At 42.9% G+C, this 19586-nt stretch overlaps 12 non-coding genes and 12 pseudogenes across 12 annotated transcripts; all 24 read left to right on the top strand.

Annotated features, from left to right (window-relative positions):
• The first annotated feature begins 131 nt into the window (after nt 1–131).
• LOC131174890 (5S ribosomal RNA) lies at nt 132–250 on the top strand. Its single transcript, XR_009145115.1, has one exon. It is a non-coding gene; the product is annotated as a 5S ribosomal RNA (ribosomal RNA).
• Nucleotides 251–461: 211 nt separating this feature from the next.
• Nucleotides 462–580, top strand: LOC131174970 (5S ribosomal RNA; annotated as a pseudogene).
• A 360-nt stretch (nt 581–940) lies between these two features.
• On the top strand, nt 941–1059 carry LOC131174898 (5S ribosomal RNA). Its single transcript, XR_009145123.1, has one exon. It is a non-coding gene; the product is annotated as a 5S ribosomal RNA (ribosomal RNA).
• Nucleotides 1060–1271: 212 nt separating this feature from the next.
• LOC131175008 (5S ribosomal RNA) lies at nt 1272–1390 on the top strand (annotated as a pseudogene).
• Nucleotides 1391–1591: 201 nt separating this feature from the next.
• On the top strand, nt 1592–1700 carry LOC131175022 (5S ribosomal RNA; annotated as a pseudogene).
• A 213-nt stretch (nt 1701–1913) lies between these two features.
• On the top strand, nt 1914–2032 carry LOC131174940 (5S ribosomal RNA). The gene has a single exon (XR_009145165.1). It is a non-coding gene; the product is annotated as a 5S ribosomal RNA (ribosomal RNA).
• Nucleotides 2033–2244: 212 nt separating this feature from the next.
• LOC131174930 (5S ribosomal RNA) lies at nt 2245–2363 on the top strand. Its single transcript, XR_009145155.1, has one exon. It is a non-coding gene; the product is annotated as a 5S ribosomal RNA (ribosomal RNA).
• Nucleotides 2364–2577: 214 nt separating this feature from the next.
• Nucleotides 2578–2696, top strand: LOC131174945 (5S ribosomal RNA). The gene has a single exon (XR_009145170.1). It is a non-coding gene; the product is annotated as a 5S ribosomal RNA (ribosomal RNA).
• Nucleotides 2697–2909: 213 nt separating this feature from the next.
• LOC131174974 (5S ribosomal RNA) lies at nt 2910–3028 on the top strand (annotated as a pseudogene).
• Nucleotides 3029–3243: 215 nt separating this feature from the next.
• Nucleotides 3244–3361, top strand: LOC131174973 (5S ribosomal RNA; annotated as a pseudogene).
• Nucleotides 3362–3573: 212 nt separating this feature from the next.
• On the top strand, nt 3574–3692 carry LOC131174961 (5S ribosomal RNA; annotated as a pseudogene).
• Nucleotides 3693–3910: 218 nt separating this feature from the next.
• Nucleotides 3911–4029, top strand: LOC131174889 (5S ribosomal RNA). The gene has a single exon (XR_009145114.1). It is a non-coding gene; the product is annotated as a 5S ribosomal RNA (ribosomal RNA).
• Nucleotides 4030–4240: 211 nt separating this feature from the next.
• LOC131174951 (5S ribosomal RNA) lies at nt 4241–4358 on the top strand (annotated as a pseudogene).
• Nucleotides 4359–16073: 11715 nt separating this feature from the next.
• On the top strand, nt 16074–16192 carry LOC131174935 (5S ribosomal RNA). Its single transcript, XR_009145160.1, has one exon. It is a non-coding gene; the product is annotated as a 5S ribosomal RNA (ribosomal RNA).
• Nucleotides 16193–16407: 215 nt separating this feature from the next.
• LOC131174885 (5S ribosomal RNA) lies at nt 16408–16526 on the top strand. The gene has a single exon (XR_009145110.1). It is a non-coding gene; the product is annotated as a 5S ribosomal RNA (ribosomal RNA).
• Nucleotides 16527–16737: 211 nt separating this feature from the next.
• LOC131174989 (5S ribosomal RNA) lies at nt 16738–16846 on the top strand (annotated as a pseudogene).
• Nucleotides 16847–17057: 211 nt separating this feature from the next.
• On the top strand, nt 17058–17166 carry LOC131174998 (5S ribosomal RNA; annotated as a pseudogene).
• A 211-nt stretch (nt 17167–17377) lies between these two features.
• On the top strand, nt 17378–17496 carry LOC131174963 (5S ribosomal RNA; annotated as a pseudogene).
• Nucleotides 17497–17711: 215 nt separating this feature from the next.
• Nucleotides 17712–17830, top strand: LOC131174936 (5S ribosomal RNA). The gene has a single exon (XR_009145161.1). It is a non-coding gene; the product is annotated as a 5S ribosomal RNA (ribosomal RNA).
• Nucleotides 17831–18041: 211 nt separating this feature from the next.
• LOC131174939 (5S ribosomal RNA) lies at nt 18042–18160 on the top strand. The gene has a single exon (XR_009145164.1). It is a non-coding gene; the product is annotated as a 5S ribosomal RNA (ribosomal RNA).
• Nucleotides 18161–18371: 211 nt separating this feature from the next.
• LOC131174922 (5S ribosomal RNA) lies at nt 18372–18490 on the top strand. Its single transcript, XR_009145147.1, has one exon. It is a non-coding gene; the product is annotated as a 5S ribosomal RNA (ribosomal RNA).
• Nucleotides 18491–18701: 211 nt separating this feature from the next.
• LOC131175020 (5S ribosomal RNA) lies at nt 18702–18820 on the top strand (annotated as a pseudogene).
• Nucleotides 18821–19031: 211 nt separating this feature from the next.
• LOC131174897 (5S ribosomal RNA) lies at nt 19032–19150 on the top strand. The gene has a single exon (XR_009145122.1). It is a non-coding gene; the product is annotated as a 5S ribosomal RNA (ribosomal RNA).
• A 218-nt stretch (nt 19151–19368) lies between these two features.
• On the top strand, nt 19369–19486 carry LOC131175019 (5S ribosomal RNA; annotated as a pseudogene).
• Nucleotides 19487–19586: the final 100 nt, after the last annotated feature.

Below are 19586 nucleotides of genomic sequence, written 5' to 3'. Positions count from 1 at the left end.
TAGATCGCAAGAAGTTACGGTAGTTCGGGAAGTTGCGGGGCGTGTGGCCCACGCGGCGTTTCAGGAAGGGCAAGGTCGGGGTGGGGAGGGCGAGGAGAGAATATGAATAAATTGTGGGCGAAAAGCATAGCGGGTGCGATCATACCAGCACTAGTGCACCGGATCCCATCAAAACTCCGAAGTTAAACATGCTTGGGCGAGAGCAGTACTAAAATGGGTGACCTCTTCAGAAGTCCTCGTGTTGCACCCCTTTTCTTTTCTTTTTTTTTTTCACTCGAACTCCTCGCTACAATTTCTTTTACCTTTAACAATCAATGGCTCATCTATTCCCAGATAGCAAAAAGTTACGGCGGTTCAGGACGTTGCGGGGCATGAGTCCCACACAGCAGTTCGGGAAGGGCAAGGTCAGGGTGGGGAGGGCGAGGGGAGAATATGAATAAATTGTGGGTGAAAAGCGCAGCGGGTGCGATCATACCAGCACTAGTGCACCGGATCTCATCAGAACTTCAAAGTTAAACGTGCTTCGGTGAGAGCAGTACCAAGATGGGTGACGTCTTGGGAAGTCCTCGTGTTGCACACCTTTTCTTTTCTTTTTTTTTTTTCACTCGAACTGCCTACTACAATTTCTTTTACCTTCAGTAATCAATGGCTCGTCTATTCCCATATCGCAAAAAGTTAGGGCGGTTGGGAAGTTGCGGGGCGTGGGGGAAGTCCTCGTGTTGCACCACTTTTCTTTTCTTTTCTTTTTTTCACTCGAACTCCTCGCTACAATTTCTTTTGCCTTCAGCAATCAATGGCTATTCTATTCCTAGATCGTAAAAATTTACGGTGGTTTGTAAAGTTGCGGGGCGCATGGCCCACGCGGTGTTTCGGGAAGGGCAAGGTCAGGGTGAGGAGGGGGAAGGGAGAATATGAATAAATTGTGGGCGAAAACCATAGCGGGTGCGATCATACCAGCACTAGTGCACCGGATCGCATCAGAACTCCGAAGTTAAACTTGCTTGGGCGAGAGCAGTACTATGATGGGTGACCTCTTGGGAAGTCCTCATGTTGCACCTCTTTTCTTTTCTTTTTTTTTTTTCACCCGAACTCCTCGCTACAATTTCTTTTACCTTCAGCAATCAATGGCTCGTCTATTCCCAGATCACAAAAAGTTACGGCGGTTCGGGAAGTTGCGGGGCATAGGGCCCACGAGGCATTTCAGGAAGCACAAGGTCGGGGTGTGGAGGGCGAGGGTAGAATAGGAATAAATTGTGGGCGAAAAGCATAGCAGGTGCGATCATACCAGCACTAGTGCACCGGATCCCATCAGAACTCCGAAGTTAAACGTGTTTGGGGGAGAGCAGTACTAAGATGGGTGACCTCCTCGTGTTGCACCCCTTTTCTTTTCTTTTTTTTTTTCACTCGAACTCCTCGCTACAATTTCTTTTATCTTCAACAGTCAATGGCTCGTCTATTCCCAGATCACAAAAAGTTATGGCTGTTCAGCAATTTGCGGGGCGTAGGGCCCACGCGGCGTTTCGGGAAGGGCAAGGTCGGGGTGGGGAGGGCGAGGGTAGAATAGGAATAAATTGTGGGCGAAAAGCATAGCCGGTGTGATCATACCAGTACTAGTGCACCGGATCCCATCAGAACTCCGAAGTTAAACGTGTTTAGGCGAGAGCAGTACTAAGATGGGTGACCTCCTCGTGTTGCACCCCTTTTCTTTTCTTTTTTTATTTTTCACTCGAACTCCTCGCTACAATTTCTTTTACCTTTAGCAATCAATGGCTCGTCTATTCCCAAATCACAAAAAGTTATGGCTGTTCAGGAATTTGCGGGGCGTAGGGCCCACGCGGCGTTTCGGGAAGGGCAAGGTCGGGGTGGGGAGGGAGAGGGGAGAATATGAATAAATTGTGGGCGAAAAGCACAGCGGGTGCTATCGAACCAGCACTAGTGCACCGGATCCCATCAAAACTCTGAAGTTAAACGTGCTTGGGCTAGAGCAGTACTAAGATGGGTGACCTCTTGGGAAGTTCTCGTGTTGCACCCCTTTTCTTTTCTTTTTTTTTTTTCACTCGAACTCCTTGCTACAATTTCTTTTCCCTTCAGCAATTAATAGCTCGTCTATTCCCAGATCACAAAAATTTACGGTGATTAGGGAAGTTACCGTGCGTGGGGCCCACGCGGTGTTTCGAAAAGGGCAAAGTCGAGGTGGGGAGGGCAAGGAGAGAATATGAATAAATTGTGGGTGAAAAGTATAGCGCGTGCGATCATACCAGCACTAGTCCACCGGATCCCATCAGAACTCCGAAGTCAAACGTTCTTGGGCGAGAGCAGTACTAAGATGGGTGACCTCTTGCGAAGTCCTCATGTTGCACCCCTTTACATTTATTTTTTTTTTCTTTCACTCGAACTCCTCGCTACAATTTCTTTTACCTTTAGCAATCAATAGCTAGTCTATTCCCAGATTACAAAAAGTTATGTCGGTTCGGGAAGTTGCCAGGCATGGGGCCCACACAGCATTTCGGGAAGTGCAAGGTCGGGGTGAAGACAGCGAGAGGAGAATATGAATAAATTGCAGGCGAAAAGCATAGCCGGTGCAATCATAAAAGCACAAGTGCACCGGATCCCATCAGAACTCCGAAGTTAAATGCGCTTTGGTGAGCGCAGTACTAAGATGGGTGACCTCTTGGGAAGTCCTCGTGTTGCACCCCTTTTATTTATTTATTTTTTTTTTCGCTTGAACTCCTCGCTACATTTTCTTTTACCTTCAGCAATCAATGGCTCGTTTATTCCCAGATCACAAAAAGTTACGGCGGTTCAGGAAGTTATGGGGCGTGGGGCCCATGCGGCATTTCGGGAAGGGCAAGGTCAGGGTGGGGAGGGCGAGGGGAGAATATGAATAAATTGCTGGCGAAAAGCATAGCGGGTGCTATCATACCAGCACTAGTGCACCAGATCCCTTCAGAGCTTCGAAGTTAAACGTACTTGGGCGAGAGCGGTACTAAAATGGGTGACCTCTTGGGAAGTCCTCATGTTGCACCCCTTTTCTTTTCTTTTTTTTTTTTTTTTTACTCGAACTCCTCGCTACAATTTCTTTTACTTTCAGCAATCAATAGCTCGTTTATTCCCAGATCACAAAAAGTTACGGCGATTTAGGAAGTTGGGGGCGTGGGGCCTACGCGGCATTTCAGGAAGGGCAAGGTCAGGGTGGCGAGGGCGATGGGAGAATATGAATAAATTGTTGGCAAAAAGCGTAGCAGGTGCGATCATACCAGCACTAGTGCACCGAATCCCATCAGAACTCCGAAGTAAACGTGCTTGGGCGAGAGCAGTACTAAGATGAGTGACCTCTTTTGAAGTCCTCGTGTTGCAACCCATTTCTTTTCTTTTTTTTTTTTCACTCGAACTCATCGCTACAATTTATTTTGCCATCAGCAATCAATGGCTCGTCTATTCCTAGGTCACAAAAAGTTATGGCTGTTCGGGAAGTTGCAGGGCGTGGGGCCCACGCCACATTTTGGTAAGGGCAAGGTCGGTGTGGAGAGGGCGAGGGGAGAATATGAATAAATTGTGGCCGAAAAGCATAGCGGGTGCGATCATACTAGTACTAGTGCACCGGATCCCATCAGAACTCCAAAGTTAAATGCGCTTTGGCGAAAGCAGTACTAAGATAGGTGACCTTTTGGGAAGTCCTCGTGTTGCACCCCTTTTCTTTTCTTTTTTTGCTTTTTTTTTCACTCGAACTCCTCGCTACTTTTTCTTTTACCTTCAGCAATCAGTGGCTCGTCTATTCCCAGATCATAAATAGTTATGGCGGTTCGGGAAGTTATGGGGCGTGGGGCCCACGCGGCATTTTGGGAAGGGCAAGGTCGGGGTGGGGAGGGCGAGGGGAGAATATGAATAAATTGTGGGCGAAAAGCATAGCGGGTGCTATCATACCAGCACTAGTGCACCGGATCCCATCAGAACTCCAAAATTAAACGCGCTTGGGCGAGAGCAGTACTAAGATGGGTGACCTCTTGGGAAGTCCTCGTGTTGCACCCCTTTTCTTTTCTTTTTTTTTTTTCACTCGAACTCCTCGCTACAATTTCTTTTACCTTCAGCAATCAATAGCTCGTCTATTCCCATATCACAAAAAGTTACGGCGATTCTAGAAGTTGGGGGCATGGGGCCCACGCGGCGTTTCAGGAAGGCCAAGGTCAGGGTGGGGAGGGCGATGGGAGAATATGAATAAATTGTGGGCAAAAAGCATATCAGGTGCGATCATACCGGCACTAGTGCACCGGATCCCATCAGAACTCTGAAGTGAATGTGCTTGGGCGAGAGCAATACTAAGATGGGTGACCTCTTGGGAAGTCCTCGTGTTGCAACCCTTTTCTTTTCTTTTCTTTTCTTTTCTTTTCTTTTCACTCGAACTCGTCGCTACAATTTCTTTTACCTTCAGCAATCAATGGCTCATCTATTCCCAGGTCACAAAAAGTTACGGCAGTTCGGGAAGTTGCGGGGCGTGGGGCCCACGCGGCATTTCGGGAAGGGCAAGGTCTGTGTGGGGAGGGCGAGGGGAGAATATGGATAAATTGCGGGCAAAAAGCATAGCGGGTGCGATCATACTGGCATTAGTGCACCGGATCCAATTTGAACTCCGTAGTTAAATGTAACACCCTCCCTGTAGCAACTCCGTACATTCTACTGTTCCGGTGACCAGTGTCTGTCCAGACAGCTAGAACGTCCAGAAAAATATTTAAACTAAAGTGAGGACCCATAATTAACTCAAATATTAATAAGAAAAATTTAAGAAAAAATTTTAGAAATAAAATACAACTAAGTTAAATGAGCCGGTGCCCAAGGGATGGGTAACCTAGTGAGAAGTTGCGATTCTCGCAACTAGGAGCCCTAGACCCGGGGAAAAGATTATAAAATAATTTTTGGGACTCCAGAGAAGGGTCATTGAGGTTCTTATGGCATTAGAATGCCAAGAAAATACAGACAATTTTGGCCCGTTAAGCCAAACGGAGGGCATTTTGGTCATTTCGTCTTCAGAGATGATTTTTGGCCGACTTATCCAGTTAAGAAAATAATTATTATGATCTAAAATATGAATAAATATTGCTAAAAATTAAATTGAAAATGAGTAGAGAAGAGAAGAAAAGAAAATGAAAGAAAATGCTAATTATGACATCATATGATGTCATTTAAATTTCCTCCATCAATCACAATTTGTTAAACTCATTAAAAGAGATAAAAGAGACCAAAAATTTGAAAAACCAATCTGCATCTTCAAACTTTGGGCAGCCAAAACGTTGAGAGAGAGAGAGAGAGAAGAGGTTCCACCATTAAAGCTCCCTTAAGCTTCATTTACCACTTCAATTCACCTTACAACCTTATCCTCCCTTCACTAAAAATTATACCCACACCAATGAGAAGTATTTGGCAGCCAAGAAAGAGCAAGAAAGTGAAGAAAAATTAAAGTCTTAGTTGGCTTGGATTGGAGCTACAAGAGGTTAGTGCCCTAAACAATTTCTTTTCTTTCTTTAATCTTGTAAGCATGCTAAATCAAGTAGAAATTGTGTGAAATTAAAAGAAAAACTCGAGTAAATGAAATCTATAAATTTGGCAGCCATGAGAAAGTTTAAGGATTGTTGGTTTTTGATGAAATTAAGTGGCTTAATTATGTTATTGATAAGTATAGATGATGGATAAAGTGATTTAGTATGAGTTTGGTGTGTGTATGCCATGAATTGGAAATTGGAGTTAGGGTTTGAGCATGAAATTGAGACTTTGATCATGTAATGATGAAAGTGAGTTTTAATGGTCAATTAGTGACCATTTGGTTATTGGTAAACAAGAAATGAAGTGTGTTTAGTGAGGGGATTTAGGTTTAGTGTGGCTGCCCTAGGTGACCTGCAGAATTGGACATGAGTCCAGCAGGTTTGGGCAGCCATAACTTGAATTGTAGAGGTTCAATTTGTGTTTGGCCAATTGGACATGAAACTAGACACATAATGGCACAAATTTGGTGAAGAAACCATGCCCATAAGACCAAACCAAGTGGACCAAAAGCTTGCCCCAATCCGGGTGACCTGCAGTCTGTTTCTGCAGAATGACCAAATGAACAGTATTTGGTCATTTGGCCATAACTCAGTGTATAATGGTCCAATTGACCTGAAATTTTACCCACAACAAGCTGAGATATATACCAACAACTTTCATGAAGAAACATAACCCAAATTATGACCAGAACCTATCCAACAAGTGAGTTGAAGTTACTGTTCACTGCACTGTAGATATGGTCAGTCCAGAAAAATTTCAAACCGGCCAGTTGTGGTTTTTGGACCATAACTTGAGCTAAAAAACTCCAAATGGAGTGATTCAAAAAAGGAAATTCAACTAGACAAAATAAGGAACAACTTTTATGTTGATCATTTTGCCAAATTCCCACTGCAAAATTGACCAATGGAACAGTAAAACAAGGCATAAAAACTGAAAATTCTGCCCAACTAACATTAAGCTTAGAAATGGTATTGGCAACCAATACCAACAAATTTTGAATGCAAAATGTGGTATGTTGATGATATTAAAACCAATGTACCTATTGCCTATGCAAAAGTCAACATTTTATTGACTAATGAATGGAATAGTAACACTAAAACTTAAATTCCAAAAATTGTGAAACTTAAAAGTGTGAAATGCCCTAGTATACCTAACAAGATTGGTTTGGATAGCTTGGCATGCCAATAGGGTTCGATTAGCGATCGCACATGGCATTATGCCATTCTGTGATTTCATGGCTTTTAGCCATTCTGACATTGTGTTGAGACTTGGCCTTGTGCCTAATGTTATTACAGCTTATTAGCTGTTCTGTTGCACACCGGGAGATACATATGTGACCGATGGTGTGACGGCCCGAGGTACTTTATACCCAGTGCCAGTTTACCCGTTTATCTAGTCCAGTCGTCCAGTATAGGTTACTTGGGCAACCAAAAATGAAAGTGAATAAATTTAATGAAATAATGAATATAACAAGTACAAAATAAGTAAGACTACAAATACTCAACGAAAATTTATTTGCAATGAGACATCAATACATTCACTGCATATTTATCTTCTGTTATTTCTTTTTATTTTATTATTGGCACCACTAAGCATTATTGCTTAGAGCGTTGCTTTGCCACGTGAGGTTCCGAGAGACCGATCGAGAGCCCATGAGACCACGCATCGGGTGAGACCATCTGCAGCTCTGCATAGTGTCCGTGTCACCTCACCGTCATCAGTGCATTGGTAGGACACTAGGTTTTATTTTGATATTTTATAATTAACTTTTATTTTCTCATATGTAATTGAAACTTATGTAATGTATTTTGGTATTAATGTAAATAGTGGAAATTGGGTTTATGAATGAAAAGGTGAACATTTATTTATGACTTTTACATGATTATCATATGAGATGAATGATTGAGAAATGGAAATGTTGTTGAAAAACATATTGAGATTTTGTTGATGAAATGGAGTTTGGGATTGATTGAAAATATTGGAAGTGTTTTTCACAGTTCAAGAACTGCTTTTCTATTTTTAGTCAGACTCACGGATTTTCTACAAAATTTGCGGAACCTCAATAAATTTATGATTTCAATAAATGACTGAAATAAATTATATTTCACAAATTGTACTCCATAACTATAAAAAAAAATAAATAAATAAATTAGGAAGAATAAAAATGATTGAATTAAGATAGGGTGTTCCGGTACACTGTGTGGCATATCTTGCTCGGCTACACTATAGACGGGTAAGGGGTGTCACATTTAGTGGTATCAGAGCACGATTTAGGCGTTTCTGGGCCTAGATTGAGTCCATACCATGCATTGCATTTGTAAGAGTCGAGGTGACACTAATGCAGATCTGTTGTCTTTGTTAAATAGGATATGGACCCTTCATCTCAGAGGGCAGTTGAGGAGGAAGTGGAGAGTCATGCTCCACCTGCAGTAGCTGAGACTGGGGGTAGGGGAGAACCTGCTCCACCAGCTCCATCAGAGCCTGCTCAACCTCCACAGGCGGTGTTCCAGCAAATGGCCGAATTCTTCAAACAAATGGCTGGGGTAATGCCACCACCACCACCACCTCCACAACCGAAATCACACCTGGAAAGATTGAGAAAATTTGGAGCAGTGGACTTCTTTGGCAAGAGAGAAGATGATTCTGTTGCAGCCGAAAATTGGTTGAACAGAACAGGCAGAGTTTTAAAACAACTCCACTGCACTCCTGAACAAAATCTAGAAGCTGGTGTATCTCTGTTGCAAGATGATGCATATGAATGGTGGGATACGGTGTCTAGTGAAGTGCAACCAGAAGTAATAACTTGGGACTTCTTCCTCTCAGAATTCAAGAAGAAATATGTGGGTAGTGTATACCTGGAAGAGAGAGGAAGAGAGAAGAAGAGAGTTCATTAACTTGAGGCAGAGACAGCTGACAGTGGCCGAGTATGAAAAGGAATTTGTCAGATTAAGCCGCTACGGAAGGGAGATAGTCCCTAATGAGGCCGAAAGGTGTAAGAGATTTGAAGAGGGATTAAATGACAACATAAAGATCATGATTACTGCCTTGGGAATCACAGACTTCACCAAGTTAGTGGAAGCTGCAATAAAAGTTGAAAAAGTAAGAATAAGTGAGCAGACTAGAAGAGAGAGACAGCAGAAGAGGGGCCCGGGCCAATCTAGTTCATCTCCTACACCTGGGAAGAAGTTCAAAGGGCCACCTGCACAGAGTTCAGGTCAACTACAAGGTCAGGGTCAGTCTCAAGGGCCCAGGCCACAGTTTACCCCTAAGAGAGGTCAGTCCACACCATCAGTGGGCAGCTCTCCAGGGATGGGGTTCAGGGGACCAGCCCCAGTATCTTCTGCATGTCCACATTGTCTGAAATGGCATAAGGGGGAGTGTTGGAGAGTGACTGGTGCCTGCTTAAGGTGTGGGTCGACAGAGCATCAGCTGAGGAACTATCCACGCAGAACTACTACAGCTGCTCCAACGCAAGCGCATGCACCGCTCTGCACCACAAAGAGGTAGGAAATCTGCAACTGAGGTAGTGAGACCATCACGAGGCTCGCATCCGAGCAGCCAGAGAGGCACGAGGCGGACCACCTGCCAGAGCCTATGCCATGAGAGCTCAGGAGGAGCAAGATGCCCCAGACGTCATCAGGGGTACGTTCTCCCTCTACAATACATTTGTGCATGCATTGGTGGATCCAGGATCCACTCATTCATACATCTGCATCAACCTACCTGTAGAAAGGGGGATACTAGTAGGGGAGAGTAACCAAGACATTCTGGTCACTAATCCATTGGGCCACAGTGTAGTGGTGAACAAAGTGTCCAAGGGTTGCCCGTTAAGGATTCAGGGGTATGAATTTTTGGCAGACTTGATTGAGTTGCCTTTCCATGAGTTTGTCGTGATTTTGGGAATGGACTGGTTATCACGTCATCAGGCAATAGTTGATTGTAAATTGAAGAGAATTTCTCTGAAAACTTCTGAGGGTAATGAGATCACTGTTGTGGGTGAAAGGATAGATTTCCTATCCAATGTTATCTCAGCCACAGATGCAAGAAGAATGATGAGAAAAGGCTATGAAGCTTACCTAACACACGTGGTTGATACTAGGCTAAGCGGATCTGTGACATACCCACGAAAAGACTTCCCGCATGTGTTCCTCGAAGAATTGCCCGGTTTGCCACCGTAAAGGGAAGTTGAATTTGCTATTGAGACACCGCTGCACAAAGATCTCTATTGCTCCTTATAAGATGGCGCCCACAGAATTGAAGGAACTAAAAATCCAGTTACAGGAGTTACTGGATAAGGGGTTTATACACCCCAGTGTGTCACCATGGGGAGCTCCAGTGCTGTTTGTAAAGAAGAAAGATGGGACTTTGAGGTTATGCATTGATTACCTGCAGTTGAATAAAGTGACAGTGAAGAATAAGTATCCGTTGCCTAGAATTGATGATCTGTTTGATCAGTTGAAGGGAGCAGGAGTATTTTCTAAGATTGATCTCGCATCGAGGTATCATCGATTGAGGGTGAAGGATGTAGATGTGCCAAAGATCGCATTCAGACGGTATGGGCATTATGAGTTTCTGGTGATGCCCTTTGGCCTAACAAATGCACCAGCAGCATTCATGGACCTTGTGAACCGTATCTTCCATCCATACCTAGATCGGTTCGTAGTGGTCTTTATTGATGATATTTTGGTGTATTCCGAAACCAGGGAAGAACATGATGAACATTTGAGGATTGTTCTGCAAACCTGAGAGAAAAGGAGTTGTATGCTAAGTTGTCCAAGTGTGACTTCTGGTTGAATGAGATTGCATTCCTTGGACACATAGTATCAGCTGATGGGATTAGGGTGGATCCCAAGAAAATAGAAGCAGTGATGGAATGGAAGCCTCCCAGAAATACAACTGAGGTCAGAAGCTTCTTGGGGCTAGCTAGGTATTACAGGAGATTTGTGAAGGGATTTTCCTTAATAGCTACTCCAATGACCAAGTTGTTACATAAGAATGTCATATTTGACTGGAATGATAAGTGTCAGACTAGTTTTGAGAAGTTGAAGGCTATGTTGACAGAGGCACCAGTGTTAACACAGCCAGTGTCAGGAAAGGACTTTGTGGTCTACAGTGATGCCTCTCATAATGGGTTTGGGTGCGTATTGATGCAAGAGGGGAAGGTGGTCGCTTATGCTTCCAGACAGCTAAGGCCACATGAACAGAATTACCCTACCCATGATCTAGAGCTCGCAGCAATTATCTTCGCACTGAAGATATGGAGGCACTACTTGTATGGTGAAAAGTGCTACATTTACATAGACCCCAAGAGTCTGAAATACTTGCCAACCCAGAAAGAGCTCAACCTTAGACAGAGGCGATGGATTGAGTTCCTGAAGGACTATGATTGTGTAATTGACTACCATCCTGGGAAGGCAAATGTAGTTGCTGATGCTTTGAGTAGAAAATCCATCACAGCTTTGAGATCATTGAATGCCCATCTATCTTTGGTTCAAGATAGAGCTATTTTGGTTGAGTTACAAGTAAGGCCAAACCTACTACAGCAGATACAAGATGGGCAGAAGGTATATGAGAAATTAATTACTATTATGAGTAAAATCTCAGAGGGAAAAGTAACTGACTATGAGGTGAAAGCAGATGGGTGTCTGTACTACAAAGGAAGAGTATGTGTACCAGATAATGGGGAATTAAAAACCAGTATTCTGAAAGAGGCACATGCCAGTGTGTATGCTATGCACCCAGGAAGTACAAAAATGTATCATGATCTGAAGCTTCAGTATTGGTGGCCTGGTATAAAGAAGAACATAGCTGACTATGTGACTAAATGCTTGACATGTCAGCAAGTCAAGGTAGAACATCAAGTTCCATCAGGTTTGCTACAGCCTATACGCATACCTGAATGGAAATGGGATCAGGTCACCATGGATTTTGTAAGTGGTCTACCTCTCACCCAAAAGAAGCATGATGCAATATGGGTGATAGTAGATAGATTGACGAAGTCAGCACACTTTCTGCCAATTAGGACTGACTACTCACTAGAGAAGTTAGCAGAATTATATATCAGTGAGATAGTTAGACTGCATGGAATTCCACTTTCTATCATATCTGATCGAGACCCAAGGTTTACATCGAGATTCTGGAAGAAGTTGCATGAGTCCTTGGGTACACAACTCCACTTCAGCACAGCTTTCCATCCTCAAACGGATGGGCAATCAGAAAGAGTAATCCAGGTAAACAATTGAAACTAATTAAACTAATACACATATTGAACTGAAATAGTAATAATAACATGAAATATATGTCAGGTCCTTGAGGATATGCTGAGGAGTTGTGTCATTGAGTTGGAGGGAAGTTGGGATAGATACCTTCCACTGGCAGAATTTGCATACAACAATAGCTACCAAGCTAGTATCCAAATGGCCCCATATGAAGCACTGTATGGGAGGAAATGTAGAACTCCAGTGTGCTGGACTGAATTGGGCGAAGATAAACTGGTAGGGCTGCACTGTGAAACAGTCGAGGAGAAGGTAAAGATAATCAAAGCCAATCTGAAGGTTGCCTCAGACAGACAAAAATCCTATGCTAATCTGAAGAGAAAAGAAATAGAATACACAGTTGGCGATAAAGTGTTCCTCAAGGTGTCACCGTGGAAGAAGGTACTAAGGTTTGGAAGAAAAGATAAGTTAGCCCTAGGTTCATTGGGCCATATGAAGTTATTGAACATGTGGGTCCAGTGGACTACAGGCCAACTTTACCACCAGAGCTGGACAAGATCCACAATGTGTTCCATGTGTCTATGCTAAGAAGATACCGCTCAGATCCTTCACATGTCATCTCCATGGAAGAAATTGAAGTACAACCGGATTTGACATATGAAGAAGAACCCATACGGATCCTAGCTCGGGAAGTGAAAGAGTTGAGGAATAAGCAGATTCCACTGGTGAAAGTACTTTGGAGACACCACAACACCGAGGAGGCAACTTGGGAAAGTGAAGAGACGATGAGGCAACAGTTCCCTCAACTGTTTGCATCAGGTAAATTTCAAGGACGAAATTTAAATTAGAGGGGAAGAGTTGTAACACCCTCCCTGCAGCAACTTCGTACATTCTACTGTTCCAGTGACCAGTGCCTGTCCGGACAGCTAGAACGTCCAGAAAAATATTTAAACTAAAGTGAGGAACCATAATTAACTCAAATATTAATAAGAAAAATTTAGGAAAAAATTTTAGAAATAAAATACAACTAAGTTAAATGAGCGGGTGCCCAAGCGATGGGTAACCTAGTGAGAAGTTGCGATTCTCACAACTAAGAGCCCTAGACCCAGGGAAAAAATTATAAAATAATTTTTGGGACTCTAGAGAAGGGTCATTGAGGTTCTTATGGCATTAGAATGCTAAGAAAATACTTAGAAAAATTTTTCAATCGGTACAGACAATTTTGGCCCGTTAAGCCAAACGGAGGGCATTTTGGTCATTTCGTCTTCAGAGATGATTTTTGGCCGACTTATCCAGTTAAGCAAATAATTATTATGATCTAAAATATGAATAAATATTGCTAAAAATTAAATTGAAAATGAGTAGAGAAGAGAAGAAAAGAAAATGAAAGAAAATGCTAATTATGACATCATATGATGTCATTTAAATTTCCTCCACCAATCCCAATTTGTTAAACTCATTAAAAGAGATAAAAGAGACCAAAAATTTGAAAAACCAATCTGCATCTTCAACCTTTGGGCAGCCAAAACGTTGAGAGAGAGAGAGAGAAGAGGTTCCACCATTAAAGCTCCCTTAAGCTTCATTTCCCACTTCAATTCACTTTAAAACCTTATCCTCCCTTCACTAAAAATTATACCCACACCAAGGAGAAGTATTTGGCAGCCAAGAAAGACTAAGAAAGTGAAGAAAAATTAAAGTCTTGGTTGGCTTGGATTTGAGCTACAAGAGGTTAGTGCCCTAAACAATTTCTTTTCTTTCTTTAATCTTGTAAGCATGCTAAATCAAGTAGAAATTGTGTGAAATTAAAAGAAAAACTTGAGTAAATGAAATCTATAAATTTGGCAGCCATGAGAAAGTTTAAGGATTGTTGGTTTTTGATGAAATTAAGTGGCTTAATTATATTATTGATGAGTATAGATGATGGATAAAGTGATTTGGTATGAGTTTGGTGTGTGTATGCCATGAATTGGAAATTGGAGTTAGGGTTTGAGCATGAAATTGAGACTTTGATCATGTAATGATGAAAGTGAGTTTTAATGGTCAATTAGTGACCATTTGGTTATTGGTAAACAAGAAATGAAGTGTGTTTAGTGAGGGGATTTAGGTTTAGTGTGGCTGCCCTAGGTGACCTGCAGAATTGGACATGAGTCCAGCAGGTTTGGGCAGCCATAACTTGAATTGTAGAGGTTCAATTTGTGTTTGGCCAATTGGTAATGAAACTAGACACATAATGGCACAACGTTGGTGAAGAAACCATGCCCATAAGACCAAACCAAGTGGACCAAAAGCTTGCCCCAATCCGGGTGACCTACCGTCTATTTCTGCAAAATGACCAAATAAACAGTGTTTGGTCATTTGGCCATAACTCAGTGTAGAATTGTCCAATTAACCTGAAATTTTACCCACAACAAGCTGAGATATATACCAACAACTTTCATGAAGAAACCTAACCCAAGTTATGACTAGAACCTATCCAACAAGTGAGTTGAAGTCACTGTTCACTGCACTATAGATATGGTCAGTCCAGAAAAATTCCAATCCGGCCAGTTGTGGTTTTTGGACCATAACTTGAGCTACAAAACTCCAAATGGAGTGATTCAAAAACGAAAATTTAACTAGACAAAATAAGGAACAACTTTCATGTTGATCATTTTGCCAAATTCCCAGTACAAAATTGACCAATGGAACAGTAAATACAAGGCATAAAAACTAAAAATTCTGCCCAACTAACATTAAGCTTAGAAATGGTATTGGCAACCAATACCAACAAATTTTGAATGCAAAATGTGGTATGTTGATGATATTAAAACCAATGTACCTATTGCCTATGCAAAAGTCAACATTTTATTGACTAATGAATGGAATAGTAACACTAAAACTTAAATTCCAAAAATTGTGAAACTTAAAAGTGTGAAATGCCCTAGTATACCTAACAAGATTGGTTTGGATAGCATGGCATGCCAATAGGGTTCAGTTAGCAGTACTGCACAGGGCATTATGCCATTCTGTGATTTCATGGCTATTAGCCATTCTGACATTGTGTTGAGACTTGGCCTTGTGCCTAATGTTATTACAGCTTATTAGCTGTTCTGTTGCACACCGGGAGATACATATGTGACCGATGGTGTGACGACCCGAGGTACTTTATAACCAGTGCCAGTTTACCCGTTTATCCAGTCCACTCTTCCAGTATAGGTTACTTGGGTAACCAAAAATGAAAGTGAATAAATTTAATGAAATAATGAATATAACAAGTACAAAATAAGTAAGACTACAAATACTCAACGAAAATTTATTTGCAATGAGACATCAATACATTCACTGCATATTTATCTTCTGTTATTTCTTTTTATTTTATTATTGGCACCACTAAGTATTATTGCTTAGCGCATTGCTTTTGCCACACGTAGGTTCTGGAGAGACCGATCGAGAGCCCAGTAGACCACAGACTGGGTGAGACCATCTGCAGCTCTGCATAGTGTCCGTGTCACCTCACCGTCATCAGTGTATTGGTAGGACACTAGGTTTTATTTTGATATTTTGTAATTAACTTTTATTTTCTCATATGTAATTGAAACTTATGTAATGTATTTTGGTATTAATGTAAATAGTGGAAATTGGGTTTATGAATGAAAATGTGAACATTTATTTATGACTTTTACATGATTATCATATGAGATGAATGATTGAGAAATGGAAATGTTGTTGAAAAACATATTGAGATTTTGTTGATGAAATGGAGTTTGGGATTGATTGAAAATATTGGAAGTGTTTTTCACAGGTTCCGAAGAACTGTTTTCTCTATTTTTAGCTGGTACTCTGCCAGATTTTCTATAAAATTTGCGAAACCTCAATAAATTTATGATTTCAATAAATGACTGAAATAAATTATATTTCACAAATTGTACTCCTAACTATAAAAAAAAATAAATAAATAAATAAATTAGGAAGAATAAAAATGATTGAATTAAAATAGGGTGTTTTGGTACACTGTGTGCCATATCTTGCTCGGCTACACTATAGACGGGTAAGGGGTGTCACATTAAACATGCTTGAGCGAGAGCAGTACTAATACGAGTGACTTCTTGGGAAGTCCTCGTGTTGCACTCCTTTTCTTTTCTTTTCTTTTTTTTCACTCGAACTCCTCGTTACAATTTCTTTTACCGTCTGCAATCAATGGCTCGTCTATTCCCAGATCACAAAAAGTTACGGCGGTTCTAGAAGTTGTGGGGTGTGGGGCCCACGCGGCGTTTGGGGAAGGGCAAGGTTGGGGTGGGGAGGGCCAGTGGAGAATATGAATAAATTGTGGGCGAAAAGCATAGCGTGTGAGATCATACTTGCGCTAATGCACCGGATCCCATCAGAACTCCGAAGTTAAATGTGCTTAAGCAAGAGCAGTACTAAGATGGGTGACCTCTTGAGAAGTCCTCGTGTTGCACCCCTTTTCTTTTCTTTTTTTTTTTTTTTCACTTCAACTCCTCGCTATAATTTTTTTTGCCTTCAGCAATCAATGGCTATTCTATTCCTAGATCGTAAAAATTTACGGCAGTTTGGAAAGTTGCGGGGCGCGTGGCCCACGCGGTGTTTCGGGAAGGGCAAGGTCAAGGTGAGGAGGGGGAAGGGAGAAAATGAATAAATTGTGGGCGAAAACCATAGCGGGTGCGATCATACCAGCACTAGTGCACCGGATCGCATCAGAACTCCGAAGTTAAACTTGCTTGGGCGAGAGAAGTACAATGATGGGTGACCTCTTGGGAAGTCCTCGTGTTGCACCTCTTTTCTTTTCTTTTTTTTTTTCACCCGAACTCCTCGCTACAATTTCTTTTACCTTCAGCAATCAATGGCTCGTCTATTCCCAGATCACAAAAAGTTACGGTGATTCGGAAAGTTGCGGGGCGTAGGGCCCACGCAGCGTTTCGGGAAGGGCAAGGTCGGGGTGTGGAGGGCGAGGGTAGAATAGGAATAAATTGTGGATGAAAAGCATAGCGGGTGCGATCATACCAGCACTAGTGCACCGGATCCCATCAGAACTCCGAAGTTAAACGTGTTTGGGCGAGAGCAGTACTAAGATGGGTGACCTCCTCGTGTTGCACCCCTTTTCTTTTCCTTTTTTTTTTCACTCGAACTCCTGGCTACAATTTCTTTTACATTCAACAGTCAATGGCTCGTCTATTCCCAGATCACAAAAAGTTACGGCGGTTCTTGAATTTGCGGGGCGTAGGGCCCACGCAGCGTTTCGAGAATGGCAAGGTCGGGGTAGGGAGGGCGAGGGTAGAATAATAATAAATTGTGGGCGAAAAGCGTAGCTGGTGCGATCATACCAGCACTAGTGCACCGGATCCCATCAGAACTCCGAAGTTAAACGTGTTTGGGCGAGAGCAGTACTAAGATGGGTGACCTCCTCGTGTTGCACCCCTTTTCTTTTCTTTTTTTTTTTCACTCGAACTCCTCGCTACAATTTCTTTTACCTTTAGCAATCAATGGCTCGTCTATTCCCAAATCACAAAAAGTTACGGCGGTTTAGGAAGTTGTGGGGCGTGGGGTCCACGTGGCGTTTCGGGAAGGGCAAGGTCGGGGTGGGGAGGGCGAGGGGAGAATATGAATAAATTGTGGGAGAAAAGCATAGCGGGTACTATCATAACAGCACTAGTGCACCGGATCCCATCAGAACTCCGAAGTTAAACGTGCTTGGGCTAGAGCAGTACTAAGATGGCTGACCTCTTGGGAAGTTCTCGTGCTGCACCCCTTTTCTTTTCTTTTTTTTTTTTTTTCACTCGAACTCCTCGCTACAATTTCTCTTAGCTTCAGCAATTAATAGCTCGTCTATTCCGAGATCACAAAAAGTTAAGATGATTAGGGAAGTTGCGGGGCGTGGGGCCCACGTGGTGTTTCGGGAAGGGCAAAGTCGGTGTGGGGAGGGCAAGTAGAGAATATGAATAAATTGTGAGCGAAAAGCATAGCGCGTGCGATCATACCAGCACTAGTCCACTGGATCCCATCAGAACTTCGAAGTCAAACGTTCTTGGGCGAGAGCAGTACTAAGATGGGTGACCTCTTGCGAAGTCCTCGTGTTGCACCCCTATACATTTCTTTTTTTTTTTCACTCAAACTCCTCGCTACAATTTCTTTTACCTTCAGCAATCAATAGCTCGTCTATTCCCAGATCACAAAAAGTTACATCGGTTCAAGAAGTTACGGGGCGTGGGGCCCACACAGCATTTCGGGAAGGGCAAGGTCGGGGTGAGGACAGCGAGAGGAGAATATGAATAAATTGCAGGCGAAAAGCATAGCGGGTGCGATCATACAAGCACAAGTGCACCGAATCCCATCAGAACTCCGAAGTTAAACGCGCTTTAGCGAGCGCAGTACTAAGATGGGTGACCTCTTGGGAAGTCCTCGTGTTGCACCCCTTTTCTTTTCTTTTTTTTTTGCACTCTAACTCCTCGCTACATTTTCTTTTACCTTCAGCAATCAATGGCTCGTCTATTTCCAGATCACAAAAAGTTACGGCGGTTCGGGAAGTTATGGGGCGTGGGGGCCATGCAGCGTTTCGGGAAGGGCAAGGTCAGGGTGGGGAGGACGAGGGGAGAATATGAATAAATTGCTGGCGAAAAGCATAGCGGGTGCTATCATACCAGCACTAGTGCACCAGATCCCTTCAGAACTTCGAAGTTAAATGTGCTTGGGCGAGAGCAGTACTAAAATGGTTGACCTCATGGGAAGTTCTCGTGTTGCACCCCTTTTCTTTTCTTTTTTTTTTTTCACTCGAACTCCTCGCTACAATTTCTTTTACTTTCAGCAATCAATAGCTCGTTTATTCCCAGATCACAAAAAGTTACGGCGATTTAGGAAGTTGGGGGCGTGGCGCCTAAGCGGCGTTTCAGGAAGGGCAAGGTCAGGGTGGGGAGGGCGATGGGAGAATATGAATAAATTGTGGGCAAAAAGCATAGCAGGTGCGATCATACCAGCACTAGTGCGCCGAATCCCATCAGAACTCCGAAGTAAACGTGCTTGGGCGAGAGCAGTACTAAGATGAGTGACCTCTTTTTGAAGTCCTCCTGTTGCAACCCATTTCTTTTCTTCTTTTTTTTCACTCGAACTCGTCGTTACAATTTCTTTTACCATCAGCAATCAATGGCTCGTGTATTCCTAGGTCACAAAAAGTTACGGCTGTTCGGGAAGCAGCGGGACGTGGGGCCCACGCCGCATTTTGGGAAGGGCAAGGTCAGTGTGGGGAGGGCGAGGGGAGAATATGAATAAATTGTGAGCGAAAAGCATAGCGGGAGCGATCATGCTAGCACTAGTGCACCGGATCCCATCAGAACTCCGAAGTTAAATGCGCTTTGGCGAGAGCAGTACTAAGATGGGTGACCTCTTGGGAAGTCCTCGTGTTGCACCCCTTTTCTTTTCTTTTTTTGCTTTTTCTTTCCCTCGAACTCCTCGTTACTTTTTCTTTTACCTTCAACAATCAGTGGCTCGTCTATTCCCAGATCATAAATAGTTACGGCGGTTCGGGAAGTTATGGGGCGTGGGGCCTACGCGGCGTTTTGGGAAGGGCAAGGTCGGGGTGGGGAGGGCGAGGGGAGGATATGAATAAATTGTGGGCGAAAAGCATAGCGGGTGCTCTCATACCAATACTTGTGCACCGGATCCCATCAGAACTCCGAAGTAAACGTGCTTGGGCGAGAGCAATACTAAGATGAGCGACCTCTTTTGAAGTCCTCGTGTTGTAACCCATTTCTTTTCTTTTTTTTTTTTCACTCGAACTGGTCACTACAATTTCTTTTACTATCAGCAATCAATGGCTCGTCTATTCCTAGGTCACAAAAAGTTACG

The sequence above is a fragment of the Hevea brasiliensis genome, chromosome 16 (genome assembly GCF_030052815.1).
Source record: "Hevea brasiliensis isolate MT/VB/25A 57/8 chromosome 16, ASM3005281v1, whole genome shotgun sequence".
Classification (NCBI taxonomy): domain Eukaryota; kingdom Viridiplantae; phylum Streptophyta; class Magnoliopsida; order Malpighiales; family Euphorbiaceae; genus Hevea; species Hevea brasiliensis.
This window is presented reverse-complemented; position numbering and strand designations above follow the sequence as displayed.